We start from the raw sequence: 27,004 nt of genomic DNA, 5'->3' as shown, positions 1-27,004 counted from the left end.
TTGAGTACTTTGTTTCCATTTCTTCATTTCACTATTTCATGTCATAGCAGCTCACTTTGGTATATTATTTCATTTCTTATCACTTTGATATTTCGTTATTTCTTTGCATCTCATTTGATTACACTTATTTTACTTGATGGCATGGCAGTTCATGTCCTTGTGTGACATTACCTTTCATTTCAACTAATTTCATTATTTTAATTCCATGTCATAATAATATTCATTATTTCTTTTCAACATTTCATTATTTCAATTCATTACATTTCATTACAATCAATACATTTAATTGCAGTCATTAAATCTCACTTTATTTCATCCTGTCATTTGTGTCATTTTATACTTCCAATGTCATTATATTTCTGCCCACTTTCTTTCATACACTAGGTTTTGTCCACATTTTCATTTCCTTACATTAGTTCATAAAAGCATCGTGTCATTTTAGGTTTTTTTTCATTTTAGTGTCTGATTTGATCTTCATTTTGTTTAGCTGTTTTTCATCATTTCTTCTGATCATTTTATGACTTCAAGATATTTGATTATATTACATTTCATTTTACATCATATTTCATTATTTCACCCCCTTTTGAACTGCATTTCAACTTCATCATTACAATGAATTTCATTTTATTTTCTTCATATCTTTTCATTATCACATGTCATTTCTTACATCACCCCATCATCTTTTTTCTTTTCATTTCATTATCTCATGTCATACTACTTCATTTCATTTTTATCACATTTAATTGTATTTTATTACACATGACTGCATGTGCTCCATGTCACTACATGACGTTACTCTGCATTTCAACTCATTTTATTATTTCAATCCCAAGTCATCTTATGATTTCAGTAGATCACCACCCCAATATCTCATTTCATTATTTTGCATCCATTAAATTAAATTTAATTTCATCCTTCAATTTGGCTTCATTTTATTACATTATATTTCATTTTTTACAAGAATTGTTTACTTTATTCCACTTCACAGGTTCACTTTGTTTTACTATTTTTATAAAATCATTTCTTTTCATTTTCTATTTCATTTCATTACTCCATCTGAGCAGCATTTGATTTTGCCTCCTTTCAAAATTAAATTGCTGTATTTTTCCATTACTTTTTGTTATGTTTAATGTTGTATTATATTTTATTTCATAATTTCACTTCTTTATAGCATTGTGTTTAATCTTATTTTTGCTTTAACACAATTTCATTTTATTATTTCATTATCATATTTCAGTTTGTTTTCTGTCACTCAATAATCATGACATCGTGATTTTATCACTTATTTTCATTATTTCATGGCATACTAGTTCATTTCAGTCTATTATTTCATTTGATATCATCACTTCAAATTCATTTTATGTCTTTTCATCTCATTTAAGTACACTCCATTGTATTTGATTATATATTTCCTACATCACATGATATTTATTTTATTTCAACTCATTGCATTTTTTTAATTCCATGTCATAGTCTTATTTTATTTCCTTGTTTCTTTTCATCATCAGATTTCAATTCTTTACATTTCATTATTTCCTTATATTTATATTGCCTTTATATAGTATATTCAATAGTATTATAATTATATTATATATTTTATAAATACATTATTTTTAATTAAATTAACTTAATTTAGCTGAATTTCTTCTTTCCAAGTATTTCACTCTACCATTTTGTTGCATTTGGTTTGGGTACACTTGATTATATTTCTATCTATATTATTTTCCTTTTTTTCAATATTTTTTAAAAACCGCTTTATTTCATATTTTATTTCATTTCATTTTCTCATTAGATCATCATTTTGTTTAGGTTCTTGTTATTGTCTAATTTCATTATTTTATTTTTCATTACATTTGATTTTATTGCATTACATTTTATTTATTGTTTCTCTTAATCGAATTATGTTTTATCTTCTAATTTTTTTTTTTATAATTTATTTATTTATTTTTATTTTATGAGCATTGGTGTCTTGCCTGCGTGTATGTCTGTGTGAGAGTCCCCTGGAACTGGAGTTTCAGACAGTTGTGAGCTGCCACATGGGTGCTGGGAATTGAACCCGGGTCCTCTGGAAGAGCAGTCAGTGCTCTTAACCGCTGAGCCATCTCTCCAGCCCCTTATCTTCTAATTTTTAAGACCATTTTATTTTAATTCCTTTAATTAAGTGGAATTTTAATTTCAATTTTGTTTTATTAACTCATTTGATTATTCTGTTTAGCTTCTTTTCATCAATTCATTTCATCTTTTTTTTTTCTTTATACTTGTTGTACAACTCAGGCACATAAGAGTTTACACAAGAAAGATTTTTATTGAATTGGCAGCAAGGCTGACCAGTCAGGGACCACAGCAGACTCGGGAGCTGACTGAGGCCCAGAATGCTCACTCAGGCCGCTGTTTAAGCAGGAAAACCACAAACATTTGTGCCAACCCACACAGGATACAAAGTTTGCAGTGTAACCAATCAGATACATTTGACTAAATGAATAACAGGCTACTTTTAGTGCCAAGGAGGAAGTTCTGCCCTAGTGGAAAGTTCCAGTTCACCCAGGGTCTGGAAAGCCCCTGTTCCCCCAGGGTGTGGTATCTTGAACTTCGCATTACCTCCCTCTTAAAATGGAGTCTGGAAACAAGATGGCAGTACTTAGGGCAAGTTCCTTTTGCTTAAACCCAACACTGTTGATTACATTACATGCTTCATTTGATTATTTCACTTCTTTATCTCCTTTCATTTCCTGTTATAATTGTATTAACACTGTGTCAGTGTATTTCCTTATTTCTAATGATTTTAGTATCACATGTAAACTCATCGTGTAAATTATGACTGAAAATTAGCCCGAAGTCCTAGCAGCTGTTAGTGTAAGCTGAGTTTTGAGGGGGAAGTCCCTGTTTCCAGCAGCCTCACAGATGCAGCTCAGTTACTTAGACAATATGCCAGTGAGAGAGGCAGGGGATTGGCCTTGGACAAAGAAATGATTTCTAATCAATGTGACCACATTGTTCTGAAATTCCTGACAACCACGGATTGAAGGCAATGATGATGTCTAGTCTTTCCCCTGTTCATGAATGAAGTTAAACAGGTAACCCAAAAATACAGTAAATAAATGAACAAAATAAAAAAGCATCACGGGACAGGGAGACTGGAGAGAAAATAAGTCAGAAAATTTCCTAAAAACTCACCATGCATTTCGCTGCCTCCCAGATCTAAATGAAATGTTCAAACTTTTCTTAAGATGTCAGCCTTTGTTTTTTGTTTGTTTTTTTTTCGAGACAGGTTTCTCCATGTAGATCTGGTGCCTGTCCCGTATCTTGCTCTGTATACCAGGCTGGCCTTGAACTCACAGAGATCTGCCTGGCTCTGGCTCCAGAGTGCTGGGATTAAAGGTGTGCACCACCGCCTCCCAGTGCTATCAGCCTTTGTAATGAGGAGTTCACCCTTCCAAAGCAATGCCCCCTTCAAGTAGTGTACCATTTTCACAAAAAGTTAATTTCATTATGAAGAAACATTCTGTTTCATAAAAGTCTATCCTATAAAAAACAAGCTGCCTTTTTTCATAAAATGCAATATTTTTACCAATGATTCTACCTATTCCATAAAAGTCCAAACTGTGAACAAAAAATGGATCATTTTCATAAAAGGTCAGTTTTTTTTTTTTGTTTTGTTTTTTTGGTTTTTCGAGACAGGGTTTCTCTGTGTAGCTTTGCGCCTTTCCTGGAACTCACTTGGTAGTCCAGGCTGGCCTCGAACTCACAGAGATCCGCCTGGCTCTGCCTCCCGAGTGCTGGGATTAAAGGCGTGCGCCACCACCGCCCGGCAAAGGTCAGTTTTCATAAGGAATCATTCCTTTATATAAAAAGGGTAACTTCCAAATTAAAAGGTATCATTTTCATAAAAGTCAATAGTTTTGTGAAAAATCAACCATTTCAATAAAAGTCCAAACATAAATAAAAACCTGAGTATTTATTAAAAAAAGCTTTAAGAAAAGTCCAAACTTTAGATAAAAGTCAACCCTTTCCATCCTTTAACTAGAGGCCAATCTTTTAGTAAAAGTTCACTTTTCAGGAGAAGTCCTGTAATATAAAGTCCATTCTTTGAAGAAAAGCAGTTTCTAGACACCTGGCAGACTAGGACTTCAATGCTCAAGGGATTCTTCAGTTTCAATCAGATGGCAAAAAAAAAAAAAAAAAAAAAAAAAAAAGGTCTCCATGCCTCTGGAGGTGTCTGGTCCTTTAAGGAAATACAACTACTTTGTTAGAAATAAGTTGTTTTCTATATTGTAAATGTGAAAAAAATTATACAGGGAAAGGCCCTCACACAACGGGTGGCCAGAAGGTATAGTCTCTAATCATATTTTGGTAATGGATGTAAACAGTAGTTGTCGATGAAAACCCTTAATGTTTAGTCAAAAATTAGTCCCAAGGTCAAGGATTGCTCCAAAAAGATAAGGACACATCAAAAAGTTTAACTATGTCACCTTAAGTTTATTAAAGTTAATACTAACAGTTAATATGGCTTCCGATGCTCACCAAACAGCAAGATTGACGTTTTATATGGAGAATTTCTTACAGTATCTGCTGTGGGTCAGGCTTCTAAATCGGAAACTGGGTCTTCACAGAGATTTGATGCTGTTGCTGTTCACATCAACCCTTTGCCAGAAGCTCCCCTTCTAAAGCACAGTCTCCGTTCCCAGACCTGCGCTTCTGCGCTGTGGGGTGTCCAGCTGTCCATCATGGTGGACGGCAAAGACCTGGCTGACTCTGGCCTGCGGAGTTGGAGGGCTCAGCTGACTCAAGGTGAGGTTGCAGCCGGAAGTGTGATCCCTGTGCCCCAAGAAGTCCTGACTCAAATGGACAAAGCACCAGGTTGTTGCTGCCTGGATGCTGTCCGTGTTACTGATCCTTCTTCTTATTCCCAACTAGAGATGACTGCAATCTGGAAGTCATGTTCAGTCAGGCTGGAGATCTGCAGCTCCTGGGAGGGAGAAGGCACTCCTTTCTGGTCCAAGGGTGCTGGGAAGGTATGGCAGCAGAACTAGGCCTGCGATTTCCAAGTGGAGCGGATTTCTCTCTGCAAATGTACACATGTGGCTCTTGGACTGTGACCCCAGGGGACCAGACAGAGCAGGGCAGTTTCGTGCTGCTGCTGCTGCTGCTGCTGCCTGCTGTGACTGGGCTCTGAAGCCAGGTGGGCTCACCACAGCAGAAAGCCCAGACCTCTGATGCTCGGAGCTTTGACCAGTGAGGTTGACCTGACGCCCCCAGTTAGTGGAGAAGAAGCCCCATTTTGTCTGGCCTGGAGCGGATTCATTGCTCATGGCTATCTGTCAGGCCTGGCTGCTGCCCTTCAGTCTTTGGTACCAGGGAGCCTTTGAAATACCAGGCGTCTTTGCCCTACTACTCCTTGCAAGCATGTTTCCTTTTGAAAGCCTCCATTTTCAAAATAAAAACGCACTGACAACTGACTAATGTTCCTGCCAATGTTTCCTTTAGTTTATGTTTTGTTTTCTTTTTTCTGGTTTTTCGAGACAGGGTTTCTCTGTTTAGCTTTGCACCTTTCCTGGAACTCACTTGGTAGCCCAGGCTGGCCTCGAACTCACAGAGATCGGCCTGACTCTGCCTCCCGAGTGCTGGGATTAAAGGCATGCACCTATGTTAAAGAATGTTATATACGGAGCTGTGTGTAAAGGAGCAGACTGAATTAAATAAGATAGATAGACAGGCAGGCAGACAGACAGACAGATAAAACAAGGACCTGACTACTCCTAAGGACCTGCTGCTTTTATTATAGACATGGGAAAGAATACAGGCAGGCTGAGGCAGAGACAGATGCAGAGAGGGAGACAGAAACATCTGGGAAAGTCAAGGGTGCACATAGCGAGACCGAGCATGCCAGGAGAGAGCAGAACCAAGAGCAAAAGAAGAGTCCAGGACCAAAAGGGGCATCCTGGACCAAGAGGCTGGCCAAGAGACTGGTGTAGCCAAACTAGCTGAGTTATACAGGAGACAGAGGAGCTGGAGAGTTAAGGTGAGCAAGCCAGATACACCAGGTACCTTGGGTGCTGTGAGAGGGGCAGGCAGCATCTGCTTTGATCTGTTAATAAGCACCTTAGTGTGGGTGGGAGCCTGCCTGACAGTCAGCTGGGTAGTTGGGTAAAGGCGAGTGTATTGTAGGGACAATGAAGAAGACAGGAAAGAGTCAGGACTGCCAGTCAATGCCGGACAGTCCTGAGTTTATTTCACAGCCAGCTTATATACAGTCTTGAAGGACAGAGGTAGAGCAATGCACAGCACAGGCATTCAGCCACTATCTATCCTGCCTTGAGTCAAGGAGCAGGCAGATTCATTTTCTATCTCCATGTACCCCTGTCAGGTGTCAGCAGCCTACATCTAGCTAGATAGTGTGTTCCTCCTGTGGGCTGATCAGGACTTTCTCACAGCCCTGGAGTAAGCAAGCCTGAACTCTATTGACTCAGAATAAATCTCAGATTCAAATTGGGAAACTGAGTCAGTTGTGGGCTCCCACACCTAGGTTAACAATTTATACAGAGACCCTTAATCCAAGCACTCTAGTGTGCAGGTATGTGTGGAGGTGGGTGCAAATTCCAGACCATTTACTTCAGCACAGCCAAGCCAGCCATGGCCACTGAGCAAGACTGGAAATTTTCTTAAAAGTTGTAATTCCTGTGGATTCCACTCCCAAAATTCCTAGGATAGCCTAAAGGTTCTTATCTTCCAAGCACAATGCAGGATGCTTCACCGAGACTGATTTCTGGAAGCTTCAGAGTGCCCAGTGGAGCTAATCCTCTCTGCAATAGCAGCCCTTGGCTCTAAGGCTGCACTTCCCCCTTTCTGAAGGCAAGTGCTTTATTCTGTAGGGTGCTGGGGGACACCAGCACAGCTAGGAGAAGCCAGGGAGGCTCTTTCTGGATTTCCCTGTGCATTTCAGCAGGGCTCTGGCTGGGGCTGATGAGAAGCACAGGGTCCCTCCCTGGCAAGGAAGAGGACAGCCTTGCGGGGAGGCACCCTGGTGCTCAGCAGCCTGTACAGTGGTTTCTCCATCAGTCCATCAACACCGAATGGTGGTGATAAAGACTTTCTAGCGTTTTGGATCCTCACAGTATGGTAGGACTTTGGATCACTTCTTGGCTGATGTGTCCACCCTTTTCTTTTCAGCATCAGCGTTTGCTTGGGGCTTTTACAAAACAGTATAATTTTAACTATTTTCTTCTAGAGTTTGTCCTCTGACTCACATCCCTCACCCTTGGGCTGTGCTAACACTTAGGCAGCCAGTGACAGCAGGGCTCTGCCCACAGCTGGGACTGTAAAAGGGAAGGGCCCACTAACTGAGGCTGGCTCTGCCTCAGTGTACCCAGTCTACTAAGCAAATACTTTTGTTCTAAACTGTGTAAGACTGAAAAACTGTCGCTGAGGACCCAAAACGGTTTAAGATTTTACAGCAGAGAGAGACTGAAAGGGTGTAAGACTTTACAACAGAGAGAAACTAAAAGGGTGTAAGACTTTACAGCAGACTTGTTGAGACAGGCCTGCCTCATTGTACCCAAACTGTTAAGCAAGTGCTGCTGTCCTAATCTTTGTAAGACTGAGAATATGTCAAGGATAATCCGTGTGAGGTGTCTGCATAAAAGGCTGCAGCTGCCTAAGTCCTCCTGCTGGGAGTGCTGTTTGTGCTGTGGAGCCAAATGTCTGGTCCCTGTCTATGAGAGGGGCTTGGGATGCTGCAGCCCCCAGGTCTGGTGGGGTCATGATCTGGGGTATGTTGCAGCCTTGGTCAATGCCTTGCTTCTAGCCATTGAGAGAGTGTTCATTGAGTGGAGGCTGCCCTTCACCTGCAGGAGCTCTTCCTAGGCAGGTGGCAGACTTGGCGGGCTTGGCGGGCTCGCCCCGCCCCGGAATAGGGATTCTAGCAGAGTGCAGTGTGAGCCTGGAAGCTGGAACCCAGAGGCTCTGGTAGGAGAGGAGGACCTGGTGGGAAGCACCGCCATGCAGGCTCGCACTGCCCCAGCCCCACTGTCTCTTGGTTCCCCAGTCGGGTGCTCCACAGCAGGAAGTCCAGATCTCTGGGCCTCCTGGAATGGATTTGTTGCTGCCCCGTGTTCTCCTTCCCACCTGCCTGCTGCCCTTCTGTCTTTGGCCCCAGGGAGCCTTAGAAATAACAGGCGCCTTTGGGATACTGCTCCTTCCCTGCGAGCATGCTCCTTTCTGAACGCCTTCAGTTTCAAAATAAAGATGCATTAACAGCTGTCTAACGTTCCTGGTCAATGTTTCAGGGTTTGGTTTTTTGCTGTTGTTGTTTTTTGTTTTTGCCTTTTTGGTTGGTTGGTTGGTTTTGTTTTGTTTTGGTTTTTTCTTAAAAGCTTCATTTACAGAGCAGAGCTGGGGCGATGGTGTAGACCTGTACTCCCAGCACTCTGCCTGCAGAGGCAGGAGGAGGCTGCCTGCAAATTCCAAGCCCATCACTTCAGCACAGCCAGGATCAGGCATGGTACATCCACCCAGAGAGACTTTGTGGTAAACACATTTTTAGAATCTTAATATGTATGAGTCTCAGGTACTTTATTGCTGCAAAGAGACAGCGTGACCAAGTAACTCTCCTATTTAGGGTTACCACTGTTGTGATAAAAAAAAAAAAACATGACCAAAAGCAATTTGAGGAAGAAGGGGTTTATTTGTCTTATGCCAATGAGAGAGGCAGGGGATTGGCCTTGGACAAAGAAATGAGGTCTAATCAACGTGGCCACACTGTTCTGAAATTCCTGACAACCACGGATTGAAGGCAATGAGTGCTGTAAGGCAATGAGTGATGTCCAGTCTTTCCCTGCTCATGAATGAAGTTAAACAGGTAACCCAAAGTACAATAAGTAAATGAACAAAATAAAAGAGCATCATGGGTAGGGGAGACTGGAGAGAGGGAGGGCTCAGTGTTTAGGAGGGTTTGCTGCTCCTCCAGAGGACACAGGTTCAACTCCTAGCATCCATGTGGTGGCTCTTAGCTATCTTTATGTCCAGTTCCAGGGGGATCCAACACCCTTTTTCTGGCCTAAAAAAGTACCAGGCACATGCGAGGTGTACATATACTTACATATGAAAGCATATGTACTATATGTATGTATATGTGTGCATTTGCATGAAAAACAGCCATGCAAATGGAAGAAAAAATATTAAAAATAAGTCAGAAAATTTCCCAAAAACTCACCATGCATCTCCCTGCCTCTAGATCTAAATGAATGTTCAACCTTTTCATTAGATATCAGCCTTTATAATGAAGAGTCAACCCTTTCAATGCAATGCCCTCTTCAAGTAGAGTGTACAATTTTCATAAAAAGTCAGTTTCATTATGAAGAAGCATTCTGTTTCATAAAAGTCTAGTCTGTAATAAACAAGCTGTCTTTTTTCAAAAAATGCCATCTTTTTAACAATGATTTCATCCAGTCCATAAAAGTCCAAACTTAACAAAAAGTATCTTTTTCATAAAGGTCAGTTTTCATAAAGAGTCATTCCTTTATATTAAAAAAAGCAACTTCCAGCCGGGCGGTGGTAGCGCACGCCTTTAATCCCAGCACTCGGGAGGCAGAGCCAGGCGGATCTCTGTGAGTTCGAGGCCAGCCTGGACTACCAAGTGAGTTCCAGGAAAGGCGCAAAGCTACACAGAGAAACCCTGTCTCGAAAAACCAAAAAAAAAAAAAAAAAAAAAAAAAGCAACTTCCAAATTAAAAGGCATCATTTTTATAAAAGTCAAAAGTTTTTATGAAAAGTCAACCCTTTCAAAAAAAAGCCCATGGGGCTGGAGAGATGGCTCAGAGGTTAAGAGCACTGGCTGCTCTTCCAGAGGTTCTGAGTTCAATTCCCAGCAACCACATGGTGGCTCACAACCATCTGTAATGAGATCTGGTGCCCTCTTCTGGCCTGCAGGGATGTGTGTGGGCAGAACATTGTATACATAATAAATAAATAAATAAATCTTTAAAAAAAAAAAAAAAAAAAAAAAAAAAAAAAAAAAAAGCCCAACTATAAATAAAAAGGTGAGCATTTCTGAAAAAGCTTTAAGAAAAGTCCAAATTTTAGATAAAAGTCAACCCTTTCCATCCTTTAACTAGAGGCCAACCTTTTAGTAAAAGTTCACTTTTCAGGAGAAATCCTCTAATTTAAAGTCCATTCTTTGAAGAAAAGCAGTTTCTAGGCACCTGGCAGTAGAGGACTTCAATGCTCAAGGGATTCTTCAGTTTTAATTAGAGGGCAAACAGAAAGGTCTCCAGTCCTCTGGAGCTGTCTCAGCCTTTTGAGACAGAGCACTCTGTGTTTTCACAGAAATAGAACTATCTTGTTAGAAATAAGTTACTTTCTATATTGTAAAATTGAAAAAAAATTAAACGGAGTAAATACAGTCACACAATGCGTTGCCAGAAGGTATTGTGACTAACCATATTTTGGTAATGAAGGGTAAACAGCACTTGTAAATGAAAACACATATGACTTAGTCAAAAATTAAGTAAAGGATTGCTGCAAAAAAGATAAGGGCACATCAAAAAAATTTAACTATGTCACTCTAAGTTTATTAAAGTTAATACTAACGGCTGGGATATGGTTACCAATGCTTGCCAAAGGGCAAGATTGATGTTTTATCAGGAGAATTACTTACAGTATCTAAAGCAGGTCAGGCTCCTAAATTGGAAACTGGATCTTTGCGGAGATTTGGTGCTGTTACTGTTCAAACTGAATGTTTGCCAGAATCTCCTGTTGTTAAGCACAGTCTCTGTTCCCAACCCGTGCTTCTGCCCTTTGAGGTATCCAAGCTGCCCAGCTTGGTGAATGCCTAAGGCTTCCTTGAATCTGACCTGCCTGGAGTGGGGGATTTACCCAAAATACAATAAATAAGTAAACAAAATAAAAGAGCATCATGGGAAGGGGAGACTGGAGAGAAGGCTCAGTGGTTTGGAGGGTTTGCTGCTCCTCGAGAGGACCCAGGTTCAACTCCCAGCATTCACATTGTGGCTCTTACCTATCCCTAGCTCCAATTCCAGGGAGATCCAACACTCCATTTCGGGCCTCAACAAGTACCAGGCATACACATGGTATGCATATACATATACATATACATGAAAGCATGTATACTATATGTATTTGTATGTTAGTGCATGTACACGTAAAACAGCCATACACATGAAAGAAAAACTTAAAATAATTTTTAAAATGACTCAGAAAATTTCCCAAAAATTCATTATGCATTTCGATGCCTCCTGGATCTAAATGAAATGTTCGATCATTTCATAAGATGTCAGCCTTTATAATGAAGAGTCAACCCTTTCAATGCAATGCCCCCTTCAAATAAAGAGTGCACCATTTTCACAAAAAGTTAATTTCATTATGAAGAAGCATTCTGTTTCATAAAAGTCTAGTCTGTTCTAAACAAACTATCTTTTTTCATAAAATGCCATCTTTTTAACAATGATTTCATCCAGTCCATAAAAGCCCAAACTGAACAAAAAGTGTATCTTTTTCAAAAATGGTCAGTTTTTCCATAAAGAGTCATTCCTTTATATAAAAAGGGCAACTTTCAAATTAAAAGGTATTGTTTTCATGAAAGTCAATAGTTTTTATAAAAAGTCAACCCTTTCAAAAAAAAAAAAGCCCAACTGTAAATAAAAAGCTGAGCATTTCTGAAAAAGCTTTAAAAAAATTCCAAATTTAGATAAATGTCGACCCTTTCCATCCTTTAACTAGAGGCCAACCTTTTAGTAAAAGTTCACTTTTCAGGAGAAGTCTCTAATATAAAGTCCATTCTTTGAAGAAAAGCAGTTTCTAGGTACCTAGCACAATAGGACTTCAATGCTCAAGAGATTCTTCAGTTTCAATCAGAAGGCAAACAGAAAGGTCCCCATGTCTCTGGATGTGTCTGATTCTTTAGAGACAGAGCACCCTGTGTTTTCACGGAAAACAGCTATCATGTTAGAAATAAGTTGCTTTCTATGTTGTGAAAGTGAAAAAACAAACTAAAAACCATCACACAACGGGGTTGGAGAAGGTATGGTTTCTACACGTATTTTGGTAATGAACCATAAACAGTACTTGTAGCTGACACCTGATAATGTTTAGTCAAAAATTAGTTTCTAAGGTCGTGTTGGGAACAAGAAAAAGCACCTTGCCTGAAGTGCTGCCATTTTGACTTCAGACTCCATTTTACCTTTAAGATGAAACCAAGTTCAGGTTCCCACGCCCTAGGGGAGCTGGGAACCTTCCAAGAGCTGACCTGCCTCCTCCATAGAAATAGTCGTTATGAATCTTTAGCTCTTTCGAGTTCTCCTGAAACCTTATGGCTGTTGCTAAGGACAGAAAGAACACATGAATCTGATTGGTTGGACTGAAAAGCTTACATTCTTAGTCGGTTGACAATGATGGAACACATAGAGAAAGCCCCTAAATCTCTGAATCCTGATTGGTGGGGGGAAATGCAATTGTAACTTGGCACAGATGTCTGTGGGGTTTGTAATTACACACCTGCTGAAGCGAACTTTGAGGGTCGCAGTTCAGGTACTGAATCTGCTTTGCTGCCCTGATAGATCAGTTTTCTGAAGTGCTGCCAGGCAGTAAATCTGGCTTTGCAGAACTTTGGTCTGCTTGGGTTGATTCAGAGCCTGGGACCACAATACAAGGATTGCTCCAAAAAGATAAGGACACATCAAAAAGTTTAACTAGGGTACCCTAAGTTTATTAAAGTTAAAACTTACAGCTGGGATATAGCTAGCAACGCTCACCAAAAGGCAAGATGGATGTTTTATCTGGAGAATTTCTTACAGTATCTAGTGCGGTCCGGCTCCTAATCCTAAATCGGAAGGAAACTGGGTCTTCGCAGAGAATTGATGCTGTTGCTGTTCAAACCGAATAATTGCCAGGAGCTCCCATTTTTTAGCTCAGTCTCTGTACCCAGACCTGAGGGGTGTCCAGCAGCCCAGCTTGGTGAACAGGGAAAGCTGGGGTGAACCTGGCTTGCTCAGTGTGGGGCGCTCAGCGCCTCTGGGTCCGCTGAGGCCAGGAGTGTGGCTGTGCCCCCAAAGTCCTGGCTCAAATGGACAAAGTTCCAGCTTGTTGCTGCCTGGATGCTGACCATGTCACTGATCCCTTTTTTAATTCTCCGCTAAAGATGGCTGCAATCTGGAAGTCAGGTTTTCTGTTAGGCTGGAGATCTGCAGCTCCTGGGGCCGCGAAGGCACTCCCTTCTGGTCCGGAGGAGGTCGGAAGCAGCAGAGCCAGGCCTGCGCGTTCTCAGTGGAGCTGGTTTCTGTCTGCAAATGTCGGCCAGTGGCTCTTGGGCTTAGCCTGACAGTTGAGTTTTTCAGCCCAGCTGGAACACTTTCTCTTTGCTGAAGGCAAGTGCAGCAGCAGAGGAACTCCGCCCAGAAATCCAGGTCCTCCAGGGGCCGGCTTAACCGGACAGTCTGTCCGCAGCCATTCCCTAGAGCCGCCTCCCTTAGTGCGGACCCTTCTAGGTGCTTCTGAATCCGCGTGTTCACCCTTTTCTTTTGGTGGCAACGTTTGGTTTCGGTTTTTAAGAATGAGACTACATTTTAATCGATTTCTTCTCGCCTTTACTGTCCCCCTTCCCCTCATGGGCATGGCGACCACTGGGGCATGAAGTGTCAGCAGGGCTCCACTCCATAATGGTATGAGAGACAGAGAGAGAGAGAGAGAGAGAGAGAGCAAGCTGGCTGAGGCCAACTCTGCCTCTTTCTATCCAATCTCTTTAAGTAAGTTCTGTTGTCCTAAACTTTGTAAGACTGAAAAACTGTCACAAGAAAAACGGTGGGAGCTGGCCATGTAAAATGCTATGGCTACACAAGCCTCCCTGCTGTGAGCAGAGTTTGTGTTATGGATTCGAATGTCTGGTCTGTGCCTGTGAAAAAGACTTGGGATGCCTCAGTCTCTTGGCTTCCTGACCTGGGAGGCACTGCAGTCTTTCTTGGTCAATGTCTTGCTTCCTGCCCTTGGGAGAGTTTTCATCAAAGTGATGGCTGCTCATTGGGCAAGGAAGGACTTCCCAGGCTGGCGATGGCCTTGGCAGGCTCTCCTGGCAGCTGGGCTCCTGCCTTCTGTTCTGGAAGACAGAAAATTGAGCCTTGGTCCTAGGGTAGGATCCCACAGAAGCACCATGCAGGCTCACGGTCCACTGTAAGGAGGTGTCTCTGCCTGCACCCCACTGAAGGACTCACATAAATCTGACAAAAGGGGAGCCTTGGCCTGCCTCTCCCAATAGAGGGAGAAGACAAACCCTCCACCCCTTTCTATTCCTCCTGGCGTGGATTCATACCTCAGTGCCCTCCTGCCTGCTGCCCACTTCAGCGTTTGGCACCCACCCGGGGACCGTTGAGTTAGACACTTTGGGGCTACAGCTCTGTGCAAGCCTGCTTCCTTAGCGAATGCCTCCATTTAAGAAAAAATACAGACTGGCGACTGCCTCTCTGTTCCTGATCAATGTTTAGTTTGTTTCATGTTTAAGAATGTTACTTCCAGAGCAGAGCTGGCTGGGATGGGGCTGGGATGGTGCAGGCAGGGAGAGGGAGGCTGCAGATTCCAAGACAGTCACTTTAGCACAGCCAGGATCAAGGCCAGCCACAGCCACCCAGCCAGATTCCTTGGCTATTTTCTTAAACATTTGAATTCACATAGAGTCACAAAAGACCCAGGATAGCCAAACTTTTCCTAAAAGAAACAATACAGGATGTGTTACCACACCTGATTTCTGGGAGTCTCACAGAGCCATAGTCATAGAAACAGCACTCAGTCTATTGACAACCTGGTATGTGGATAGATGGGTCACACCTGAGATTCTGTAAACAAACCCATGCCAGAAGCAACACCTGAGATTTCACCAAGATGCAAATAATAAAATTTTGAGAAATGACAATACCTTCAATATAGGGTCCTTGCAAAACTGGATGGCCACAAGTAGAATTCCTCTCTCTGAGCTGAGTGTGGTGCCACACACCTTTAATCCCAGTACTCAGAAGCAAAGGCAGACAGATCACTGTGATTTCGAGGCCAGGCTGGTCTACAAAGTGAGTTCTAGAACAGCCAGGGCTGTTACCAGAGAAACCGGAAACAAACAAAGAAACAAACAGAAAAGATTTCCTTCCTCTGTGACCCTGTAGGGACAACAGGTCACATGAATCTGACCTGGCTATGATAGTCAAAGGTCTAAAGCTGGTGGACAAGAAAGCACCCAAAACACTTCAGGTTACCCTCAGGGGCAGTCACTTGCTGAACAGGACTCTGGTTGCTAAGGAAATAGTGCCTCCAGCTGGCAACTGTGAAAACCTTAGCCCCAGCAAAGGAAATGCTCATATGCCTGCAGCATGGGAGAGACTTTCTGATGGCCTCTCATCTGGCAGAGGTTTCCCGTCTTTGAGACACTAAGAACGCACAGAGTTTTAAGGAAGAAAACACCAAACCTCCCAACCAACCCAAGTGAACAATAGTGAGTTCTCAGAGCCTGGAGGGCAAATGCCAGTCGGCATGGGGGAAGTGTTCATCCCTGCTAGGCAGCTGAGCAGGCACTAACCCACTCTGAGATCCATCTTATCCCAGTCAGAACGGCAGTGGGGGCCATCAAGAAAGCCAGGGAGAACTGAGGCTGGGGGAGGGGCGGGTGAAGGAGCCCTTAAAGCCCTGTTCACAACAACTTAGTGAGGGAACCAGCCCAGACGGAGAGATGGGCAAAGAAGGGATGTTTTATACCCACAATGAATTTATTTTCATCCACAGAGAAGAATGTCACTGTGGGGTTGGCAGGGAGATGGACTCAACTGGAGATAATCACACTGATTGAAAGAAGTCAGCCTCAGAACGGCAGGTCCCGCAGGTCTCTCAGATGTGGCTCCTCCTACGTGTGCCACACACATGGAATACAGCAGGTTCTGAAGACATGGGGCATCTGGAGAAACTTCGTGGAGAACAGAGTGGCCTAAAGGGAGAAGGTAGGTTTGTGGAATCAGAGGGCATTGGAACATGGTGGATGGAATAGGCCAAGAGAGAAGTATATAATTGCATGAAATTATATATTGCAACCACATGTCATTCCAGTAAATAAAACACTCTGAAATGAGTTAATGAATGAACGGATCAATGAATTTATAAATAAATGACACACATCTTGAGCTGAGGCTCTATCAGGAGGAATCAGGTTGCATGGGTTGGTGAGTGCAGTGGGCAGACCACCACATCTGGGGTACCTGGATCTTTCCTGCAGCTCTCTAAGGACAGAAACACCAGCAAGTTCCCAGGTGATCACTTGCTGGTTCCATGACTAGTAGAAACAGAGTCAGTGTCAAGAACATTCGTAATTGTGTTTTCAAGGTGTAATGTCTTCATTTGTTTTTCTTTCCTAATAGAAAGATGGGCTTATAACGGCTGAGAGATCCTGTGGGATGTGGTCCATCCAAGCAGGGCAGGCACAGCAGAAGGAATAAGAGGTCAGTTGGTCACACTGCATGAGCATCTGAGAAGTAGAGATGGAACAAGAAGTGGGTCCAGGCTATCAAACCTCAAGGCATGACTTCTCTCCAGAGTCCTCCAATTCCTCCCACAAGGCTCTAGTTCCTAAGGCAGTGTTTCTCAATCTGTAGGTCATACCCTCTTTGGGGGTCGAATGACCCTTTCACAGAGATCGCCAAGACATTGGGAAAACACAGATGGTTACATGACAACTCATAACAGTAGCAAAATTACAGTTATGAAGAAGCATTGGAAATAATTTCATGGCCGGAGGTCACCACAGCATTAGAAATTGTATTTAAGGGCCACAGGATTAGGAAAGTTAGAACCACTGTCCTAAACTTTTCAGAACCTTTCTTTGCCCTTCTCTCCATTATGGGATGTCTTGGTGGGTTCCATCACCAAGCTGTTGTCAACAGGACTGTAAGAAACACTGATGTGCAAATTTCTCTAGGGCCTATAAATACCAAAAACTGATAAGGCTGGCTTCCATGGAAGGTCCCTTTTTTTTCAGTTTTTTTTTTGAGGATCTTCCTAGAGACCAGAGTAGTTTAACTTTCACACCAACAGTCTGCAAGAGTTCCCAGTTCTCCACACCCCCTCCTCACCTTCCTCCCACTCCCAGGATGTGTTTTCCTCTGATTTCTTGGTGACTGTCATTCTGTCTGAGATAAGATGGAATCTCAGAGGGTGTCAGTGCCTCCTTCAGCTGAATAGCAAGGATGAACACTTCCCCCATGCCAATTGGCACTTGCACTTCGGGCTCTGGGAAGGGGGTGTTCACTTTGTCAGGACTTTTGGTGGTTGGTATTTTCTTCCTTAAAACTCCAGGTTCTTGGTGTCTTCTTGATGCAAATCCTCTGCCCGATGAGAGGCCATCAGAAAGTCTCTCCCATGCTGCAGGCATTTGAGGATTTCCTTTGCTGGATCTAAGGTTTTCACAGTTGCCACTTGGAGGCACTATTTCCCTAGCAACCAAAGTCCTGTTCAGCAAGGGCTTGACCCTGAGGGTAACCTGAATGTTTGGGCATCTGTTGTTTGCTCTACCAGCCTTAGAACTTCGGGTACCACTCAGGGCAGCCTCCATGTGCAATAACAGATGGCCCACAGAAATGTACTCAGTGGTATTTTTGAAGACTTTTTGTCTCATAATGCTTTGGGATTTTCTTTTATACATTACTGGTCTTTTGCTTAGACATTATGGGTTCTGATTTTGTGTTTTTATGAGGGGTGTGTGTGTGTGTGTTTCTGGTGGTTTTCTTTGTTTTTATTTTGTTTGTTTTGTCTTATTCTGGTTTGTGTGAGGGAGAGGAAAACATGATCAGAATCTATGTATTAAAAACATTATTTTCCAGCCTGGTCTCCAAAGCAAGTTCCAGGAAAGGCGCAAAACTACACAGAGAAACCCTGTCTCGAAAAACAAAAAAAAAAAAACAAACCCACATTATTTTCAATTACAAAAAAAAAAAAAAAAAAAAAGACAGACTCTCCAGAGCATCCCTGGATGGCCCATTGTGGGTTTCCCGACTCTTTAGTCAGTGATCTCTCAGTCACAAAGAACTCAGGAATGTTGGCTACTGGGAAATGTAAGCAAAACAGATAATGGTTTACTCTAGAACATTGCTTTTTTTTTTTTTTTTTTTTTTTTTCTTCGAGACAGGGTTTCTCTGTGTAGCTTTGCACCTTTCCTGGAACTCACTTGGTAGTCCAGCCTGGCCTCAAACTCACAGAGATCCGCCTGGCTCTGCCTCCCGAGTGCTGGGATTAAAGGCGTGCGCCACCACCGCCCGGCTAGAACATTGCTTTTAAAGGAAGTTTTGGGTTAGATGGAAACACATGTTAGATATGAAAAAGTAATCTTATATGATGTGCTTCATGGCTGCCAGAAATTTCCCCTCCACCTGGGTGTTTGTTTGTTTGTTTTGAGACAGGGTCTTTCCATGAAACCCTGGTTGTCCTGGAACTCCTATGTAGTCTAGGCTGGCCTCTAACTCAGAGATCCCCCCAGGCTCTGTCTCCAGAGTGCTGGGATTAAAGGCATGGGCCACCATGCCTGACTATATTTTATTTTTTGAGAAAAAAATAATTGGATATATTTGCTCCAGAGTGATGTTGTATTTTCTTCAGTATTATTGGATTTTGAAATGTTTATCACTCATCTTTATTTAAATGTTTTAGTTAGTTTTTTTCGAGACAGGGTTTCTCTGTGTAGTCTTGTCTGTCCTGGAACTCACTCTGTAGACCTGGCTGGCCTGGGACTCAGATATCCACCTGCCTCTGCCTCCAGAGTGCTGGCATTACAGGAATGATCCACAACCGCCCAGCATCTTTTCTGTCTTATTTGTGTGTGTTACTCATGATGTGCGCGTGATTTCAGGCATTCTAGAGCCACAGCTCCCTGTGGGGGTCGGGGAACAAACACCAAGAGTCAGCACTCCTTCCACCATGGGTGTTGGAGGATCAAGGTTGGATTTTAAGGGGATAGGTAAGTGTTTGTGTTTGTTGAGTCAACTTCCCTACATTTTTATATTTATTTATTTATCCTTCCATTCTTCATCCATCAACTTCCCTACATTTTTATATTTATTTATTTATCCTTCCATTCTTCATCCATCCATCTATCCATCCATCCATCCATCCATCCATCCATCCATCCATCCATCCATCCATCCATCCAACACCCACTGTGGATTTTCTTGAGACTCCCCATGAGCTCCTTGCTCCTGTGTTATCTTACTGTTACAGAAGCCAAGATGCAAAGCTAGCGTCCCCTGTCAGGGGAACTGAACCCGCAGAGGTTACAAGAGTTCTCCACTAGATGGCAGCCGAGGTTCAGGCTGGATCGCTCAGGCTCACATTTTTCCTCTAAAGCAGGTTTCATAACAAGGTTTCATCCTTTGTGCCTTTTCCTAGTGATGCCTACCAAGATCCCTGGAGGACTTTTTTTTTTCAAAGATATATTTATTTATTATGTATACAGCATGTATGACTGCAGGCCAGAAGAGGGCACCAGATCTCATTACAGATGGTTGTGAGCCTCCATGTGGTTGCTGGGAATTGAACTCAGGGCCTCTGGAAGAACAGTCAGTGCTCTTAACCTCTGAGAAATCTCTCCAGCCCCTCTGGAGGACTTTTATTTAAAAACATCAACGAAAGTTTCTCCTGTGACGAACATAGGAAAACAGCTGTGCATCCTCATGGGTGTCCACTCCACCCTTCCATTACACGGCAGGATGCTGGGGTATAAGTTCATATTCACAGCAGTTATTTGCATTCGATAAGGACTGACGATTCTGAAGGTCCTGGTGCTGCACACCTTTAATCCCAGCTCCCGGAAAGCACAACCAGGGGCGGCTGGATCTCTGAGTGTTCTCCACTAGGGGGCAGCCGAGGTACAGGTTGGATAGCGCAGGCTAGAAAATTCCGCCCTTCCACAGAAAGGTTTCATGATTTGTACCTCTCTCCTGGGGATGCCTACCAAGGTCCCTGGAGGACTTCTTTTAAAAAGAAGAACCAAAGTTTGACCTGTGAGCAACATGGGAAAACAGTAGTGCATCCTCCTCTGCATCCACTCCACCCTTCACCTTTCCCCTAGGGCACCCCAAGAACAACACAGATTTCCAGGTGTTTAGTATTTTATTAAGAAAAATGAAAAAAATTAACACAGACATCTGCAAAGACAAAAACTGCCTTTGCATGTGAGCAGAGGTAGGGGTGTTGCTGTAACAGCTGGAGCTGAGGGAGGACCCCCTAATTGCAAGTCTTAGCAGGAATCAGGTCTCCCGAGATTCTTTCGGTTCTTGCCCATCTGGTCAAAAGCCCTTTGAAGCCATGGCCAGCAGCTTAGGCTCCTGGGATGGTCAGAAGCAGGATCAAGCTCAGGGTAGTCTCCACCATCACAGGTCTCAAGTTCCTGTCCTTTCTTCCAGATGCTGAGCAAGCCTGTGGAGGGTTGGTCTGGCTCCTCCACGTTGCTGTCTTTGTCCTTGTCCACCTCTCCTGGGGACATTTGTGGCTTCTTCTGACTCTCACTCTGGAAGACATCTGCACCCCTCTTCATGGCACTGTTTGGTCTGGGGTGGTATCTGAGGCAGTCCCAGCAATCAAGTCCACAGGGAAGAGAAAATAGTTCACACTCAACAGACCAACCCTCCTCAAAGCAGTGGCTTGGCTCTCCTAAGTAACACAGTGACCAGGACATGGAATACCGGGGACTCAGGGCTGGCAAGACAAGTGTCCTTCGAGGTGTGCTGTGAAGAATAGACATATCTTCCACAAAACTGGATGGAACTGCTCTGTGGACTTGGCTTTACCTGTATAACACAGAGGACAATTCCTTGAGCATCTGTTTCAGAAGTCAGTTATCTTTTTATCCTCTAACTTCTAGACCCCTCCCAATCATTACACTGCAGGATGCTGGGATATAAGTTCATATTCCCAGCAGTTACTTGCATTGGATAAGGAGTGAAGATTCTGAAGGTCCTGGTCCTGAACACCTTTAATCCCAGTTCTGGGTGGCCGGATCTCTGAGTTCAAGACCACCCTGGTCTACAGAGATAGTTCCAGGACAGCCTTGGCTACATAGGGAAACCCTGTCTTGAAAGACAAACAAATAAAAAATGAAAACAAAACAAAAAAGAGTAAAAATTCTCAAAAGCAAAATCCTATCATCCCTGATGTGATTATCTATATCTATATATTGCATTTATGAGAATGACTTACAGGCTGTGGTTCAACTAACTTCACAACAGCTGACTGTGAACTGAAAGACCCAGAGTCCAGAAGTTGCTCAGTCCACCAGGATGGATCTCAGCAGGTCTTCAGTAATTCCTGGAATCCTAAAGAAGTAAGCTCTGATGCCAGGGTAGTAATAGACTGGCTAGCACTGTGAGAGTGAGCAGGCAGAGGGCAGAGTGAAAAGCTTCCCTCTTCCCTGTTCTTATATAGGCTCCCAGCAGAAGCTGTGGCCCAGATTAAGGGTGTGTCCTCCTGCCTGGAGATCTGCACTAAAGGCAAGTCTTTAGAGTCCGGGTCTGGATTAAAGGTGTCTGTTATCCCAGCTTTGTCCTTATGACAAATTTCACCTTTGGTGGTTTCGGTCTCAGCCTCTCTGACATCTCAGAGTGGTGGATAAAAAGTTCTAAGTTGGGTTTTACTAGGTACACCTGTTTGCAGTTAGGTCTGTCCTGTGTTTATTTTATTTTTCGAGACAGGGTTCCTCTGTGTTGTTTTGGTGTTTGTCCTGGATCTTGCTCTGTAGACCAGGCTGGCCTCGAACTTACTGAGCTCCAACTGGCTCTGTCTCTCAGGTACTAGGATTGAAGGTGTGCACCACAACTGCCCAGCCTGTCCTGTGTTTAGGATAATTATTTTCATGTGTTGTTTTGCAGCCATAAAAAGAAATGAACTAAGTAACAAAACTTGTAGCTACTTGGAATTGGATAACCTATAGTTTGTCCCTGGGAAATAAGATTCTCCTCTAGATGCAGTCTGTAGTTCTCATGGAAAGATGAGGCCTGGTGAGGACGCATACTTTCTTGTGGAGAGGAGTATTGGTTTCTCTGTGTAACCCGGTTGTCCTGGAACTTGCTCTTTAGACCAGGCTGTCCTTGAACTCAGAGATCCACCTGCCTCTGCCTCCTGAGTGCTGGATTAAAGGCCTGTGGCACCACTCTGGTAGGCTTTCTTACTTTAAGTCATTATTTTAAAATTTATTTTATGTGTATGGGTGTTTTTTGTGCCCGCACATATGCATGTGGGGACCTAACCTGTGTCTTCTACAAGAACAAGTACTCCTAACTATCTGAACCATCTCTCCAGCCCCCAGCACAGGTTTCTTTATTTATGTGTGTGAGTATTTTGCTTGGATGCATGTCTATGCATCTTATGTGCGCCTAGTACAGGAGGAAGTCAGAAGAGGGTGTTGGAGTCCCTGGAACTGGAGTTATTCCTTGTGGGTTCTAGGAATACATTATGGTCCTGAGTTCTTGGCCACTGAGCCATCAACACAAGTTTCTTTCTTTCTTTCTTCATTCCTCCCTTTCTTTCTTTCTTTCTTTCTTTCTTTCTTTCTTTCTTTCTTTTTGATTTATTTATTTATTATGTATACACCATGTATGACTGCAGGCCAGAAGAGGGCACCAGATCTCCTTACAGATGGTTGTGAGCCACCATGTGGTTGGTGGGAATTGAACTCAGGACCTCTGGAAGAGTACACAGTGCTCTTAACCTCTTAGCCATCTCTCCAGCCCCCTTTTTTTTATGGCTCCCCAAAGGGCATGGCACCTTAGGAGGTGTAGCCTTGTTGGAGGAAGTGTGTCAATGTGGGGCGGGTTTTGTTTGTTTGTTTTGTTTTTGTTTTCCAGAAAGTGTTTCTCTGTGTAGCTTTGTGCCTTTCCTGGAAATCGCTTTGGAGACCAGGATGGCCTTGAACTCACCGAGCCGGATGCCTCTGCCTCCCCAGTGCTGGGATTAAAGTTGAGCGCCATCACTGCCCAGCCAACACAAGTTTCTTAAAGCAACTGCTGTGCTTGACTTTGTCCAGGGTCTGGAGGTCAACCACAAAGTGAGGACAGACTTGGTCCAGCTTCCTTGTGTCTGTGGCTTACAGCTCTCTGGCCAAAGACCTGTATGCCAATTCTGTGCATGGTTTTTCTCCTGAATCCTCCCCCTGGTGGTCTGTTATAGGAATTTCCCCTGAGCCTGAAGGTCTAGCTTTCTGGGTAGGTGCATGCCAGCTGCACAGTCACATTGTCACAGCAATAGGTGGTCTGTGGTTTGACCCGCTCACCAGCAGCATGGAAGCTCCATAGGAATATGAAGTTGTCTGGGTTTTAGAACCACTCCATCTTCACTGTGGGTTTCAGATCTTTACCTTCTGTGGCTCCAAAGTGTAGTTGCCGGATTCCTCTTCCTTATCCCCAAAGCTCCATCAGGTCCACAAGTTTCTCCAGTCGACTCACACCTGCAGGCTGGATGGGTATCTATCTTGTCGGTAGCATCACAGGTGACACCAACTTGACAAGTTTTGGAGAAAATATACATTATTTTAAATTGTGTGTGTTGGTGTTTAGGTATGTGCACATTCCAATGGGTGTCCCATGAAGGGCACAGGCATTGGATCCCGTGGAGATGAAGTTACAGAAGGCTGTGAGGAACCATCTGATTCTCAGCCTGAGAAGGAGAGTGCTGATTCCACTTTCACTGAGACACATAACCCTGCCTACTTTCAGGCACCTCAGAGTCAGGCTGAGCTGGACCATGGTGTTTCCCTCCCTTTCGGTGCTTGCACAGACAGTCGAAGCTCAGCTGCTAAAGATGGGCCAACACATTCAAGGAAGTGCACTGTCCAGGTCACCAAACCAGTGCCTTCTACGTGGTTTCAGATCTGAACAGCTGACTTACACCTGGTCCTTTTATGGAACACATAAGGATCTTCTGCGTGGTGGAATACAACGTGGGGAAAGACGCATGACAACTTCTCAGGCCCAAACTCAAGGTTTGTGCCAGCCTTGAAGTCTTCAGCAGGTGTGTGGAAACCAAACCCTCCCTCCTCTCCCTGAAGGTGGAAGGGCTTGGCTGGAACCCAGGCCAGTGAGGATGTCAAACCGCCTCAGGCTTGGACACCCAGCCCTGAAACTGCTGGCGGGCTGTTTCTTCACCACAGGGGCCAGCAGAGGACGCTGTGGAGCCAGCATTCAGTCCCGCGGCTATTCCGGATGCTCAGAGCCTTAACTTGCAGTTTTCCGGACTGTAGACCGGTATTTCTTGATTGTCAAGTGTCTGCGATTCCTCCCACGAGCCGACTTCCGATCGGCTGCCAGCACGCCCGGGCTGCAGTCCGTCTGCGATTTCAAACCGCGTCCGTCATTTTCTTCCTAGGTCCTTTCGTATTGCGGCCGGAATCAGGCTCTGCCAGACAGCATGCGGCGGGAATCGACTAGAACCACGAACTATGATCCAGAAGGCTTTAGCAAAACGTTTGGCGTCCCGGTGCGAGCGCACACCCGGTGCGGTCAGGACGCCACGGTTTCGGTTCGTTTTCCAGTCCTATACTCTCAGCTCGCCGTCGTTTCTAATCGGTGGAAATTCTTCCGATTTCTTTCGTTAGCGGATTGTGTGCCGACTGCAGTCGGCAAACTCATTTTTTTCCGCCCAGCAAGCTTGAATCCCTGAGCGCCTTCCAGAAGAGACAGGAGAAACCCGAGACTCCGGGAACTCGGAAGGACCCTGCAGGAGAACGGATCACGGTGGAGATGAAGCGCGGACCTTGTTCCAGAGCGCCCACCGTGGCGACGAGCTAGGCGACACAGACACAGGAGCACCCGGGAGTGCAGGCCGCCTGTCAAACGGAATTGGGAGAGAAGACTGGGGGTTTGGCTCGGCCTCCTGGAGCGCATCCCTGGTCGAGTCCGCTGCGGAGCTCTAGGGCTGCTGTGTACCGGTGTTTTGCAGCAGGAAGCCTTAGCGAGATGCAGACGCCTTTCAGTGTTTTAGAGTGAGCGCTGTACCATAAGGATCGGCTCCTAATCCTCTTCATTCACTGCAGCGGGCTGTCTTCAGTACAGCCTGCTGCCTCCAAAATAAACACACAGCGATGCACCTTCGATTGTCTGTGTCATTTCTTTTCCTTTTTTTTTTTTTTTTTTTTTTTAAGGTTTTTCGAGACAGGGTTTCTCTGTTTAGCTTTGTGCCTTTCCTGGATCTCGCTCTGTATACCAGGCTGGCCTCGAACTCACAAAGATCTGCCTGCCTCTGCCTCCCGAGTGCTGGGATTAAAGGCGTGCGCCACCACGGCCCGGCCTTGTGTCAATTCTTTTTAATTAATTAATTAAATTTTCCTGCCGGTCGTGTTAATTCTTACTTGTTTAATAATTGATTTCATAGATAATTTCCTGCTTTGTTACGGACAGTTTTTAAAGGCACTGATTGCAATCCGGATCGCCGGTTTCTAGGATTCATGGAAAGGTTGGGATGAAGGCAACCGTGAGACAACCTGTAATGAGAAGCCGGGTTTGGCTTTAGGATTTCAGGATTAGGGGACAGCTGGGTCCAGGGTACTAGGCGGTGCTGTCTTGGCTGGCCTTCCTTCTTCAGTAGCCAAGGGGACCCTGGGATTTGCAGAGCCTTGGGATCCTGGGCAAGTGAGCGTCCTACCCGCCGGCTTTTCCACGCCGGTGAGCGGGCGTAGCCAGAGCCGGAGCCAATGAACAAGTCCGAGACAGAAGACAAATCCTTCATTCTCAGATCTTCAGCTTGGCCTGGAGGCTGCAGGCTGGCGACCTTGTCACCGCAGGGGTTACTGAGGGACCAGCATTCTGCTTCGCGGCTATTCCCGGTGGTCAGCGTCTGCTCTTTGGGTTCGAGACTTGTCGGGCAAGCTAAGTTCCTATTGGCTGACGAGAGCTCAAACCACCTACGCGATTTTGTTCCTCAAGTGCTTTCCTTTTGCGGCCATAATCAGGATCTGCCAGGCAGGCTGTGGTGGGATTCGGCACGAACTCGGGTCCGGATGGTGTGGGCCGGATGGTTGGACAAAACGGTTGGTACCCCGCTGCCACTGTGCACCAGGCGCGGTCAGGACGCCGGGCTTCCGTTTGTTTTCGCGTCCTCTCCACTCTCCCTCGTTTCTAAACGAGGAAAATCCGTCTGATTTCTTTGATTTGCGAACTTTGTGCTGATTGCCGTCCGCAAACACCACATTTTCAGCCTGACTAGTGTTCCGAGGCATCTACCTCACCCCACCCGCGGACCCTAGTAAGAAAACAAAATCGCTGCCTGCCCCAATCTCCACCGCGCTGCGTTCCTGTCCTCGAGCTCACATTTTTTGGGTACCTCACGGTCCACTGCTCCAAAGTGGTGCTGTCAGAGCTGGTCTGTGACCCGCAGGAGTTTCTGCAGTCGCCCCAGGACTACATCCCCGGCGTGCACTTGTCCCACAGCTGGCCTATCCAGGTCTAGAGTTATTCTGCCCTCCCGTTGGTCCACACTGGTGGGGGGCACAGCGGGATCCAAGGCCAAGGAGGAAGTCCTGGCCAAAAGCCAGGTTCCTTTTGGTTCACCGCAGGGCTCCCTGAGACCCCAGAACTACGGTTTTCTAGGTAATACAAATTTTTCTTTCTGTGTGAAACGCCTTTCTTTCACACATATTTTGCACAGCATGCAGCCGGCGTCTGTGCGAATTAGAACGTTTCAACTCTATGATGTGCCAAACACTGTGGTAGGTTTTTATTTGCCATCATAGTATATATATAATGTATACAGTGTTCTGCCTGCATGTGTGTATACTGGCCAAGAGAGGGCACCACATCTCCTTGTAGATGGTTGTGAGCCACCATGTGGTTGCTGGGAATTGAACTCAGGACCTCTGGAAGAGCAGCCAGTGCTCTTAAACTGAGCCATCACTCCAGCCCTGCCATCATAATTTTTCCTCATATAACGCACATAAGGCTGTACCTGTGTATAGCCAGTTTCTAGTCACATTTATGTGTTTTTGTTCATTTTTGAG

General features: G+C 44.4%; 1 long non-coding RNA gene across 2 annotated transcripts in view; it reads left to right on the top strand.

Moving 5' to 3' along the window:
• The window catches only part of LOC128113569 (uncharacterized), a 31,157-nt gene extending 6,052 nt beyond the window's left edge, over nucleotides 1-25,105 (top strand). For both annotated transcript variants that reach the window (XR_008219531.1, XR_008219530.1), the window contains exons 2-6: nucleotides 15,769-15,980; nucleotides 16,395-16,475; nucleotides 18,875-18,982; nucleotides 20,427-21,343; nucleotides 23,571-25,105. This is a non-coding gene — a long non-coding RNA (uncharacterized LOC128113569). The remainder of the gene's footprint in view (nucleotides 1-15,768; nucleotides 15,981-16,394; nucleotides 16,476-18,874; nucleotides 18,983-20,426; nucleotides 21,344-23,570) is intronic.
• The last annotated feature ends 1,899 nt before the right edge of the window (nucleotides 25,106-27,004 follow it).

This window comes from Peromyscus californicus, unplaced genomic scaffold (genome assembly GCF_007827085.1).
Source record: "Peromyscus californicus insignis strain IS unplaced genomic scaffold, ASM782708v3 Scaffold_18__1_contigs__length_77618521, whole genome shotgun sequence".
NCBI classification, from domain to species: Eukaryota; Metazoa; Chordata; class Mammalia; order Rodentia; family Cricetidae; genus Peromyscus; species Peromyscus californicus.
This window is presented reverse-complemented; position numbering and strand designations above follow the sequence as displayed.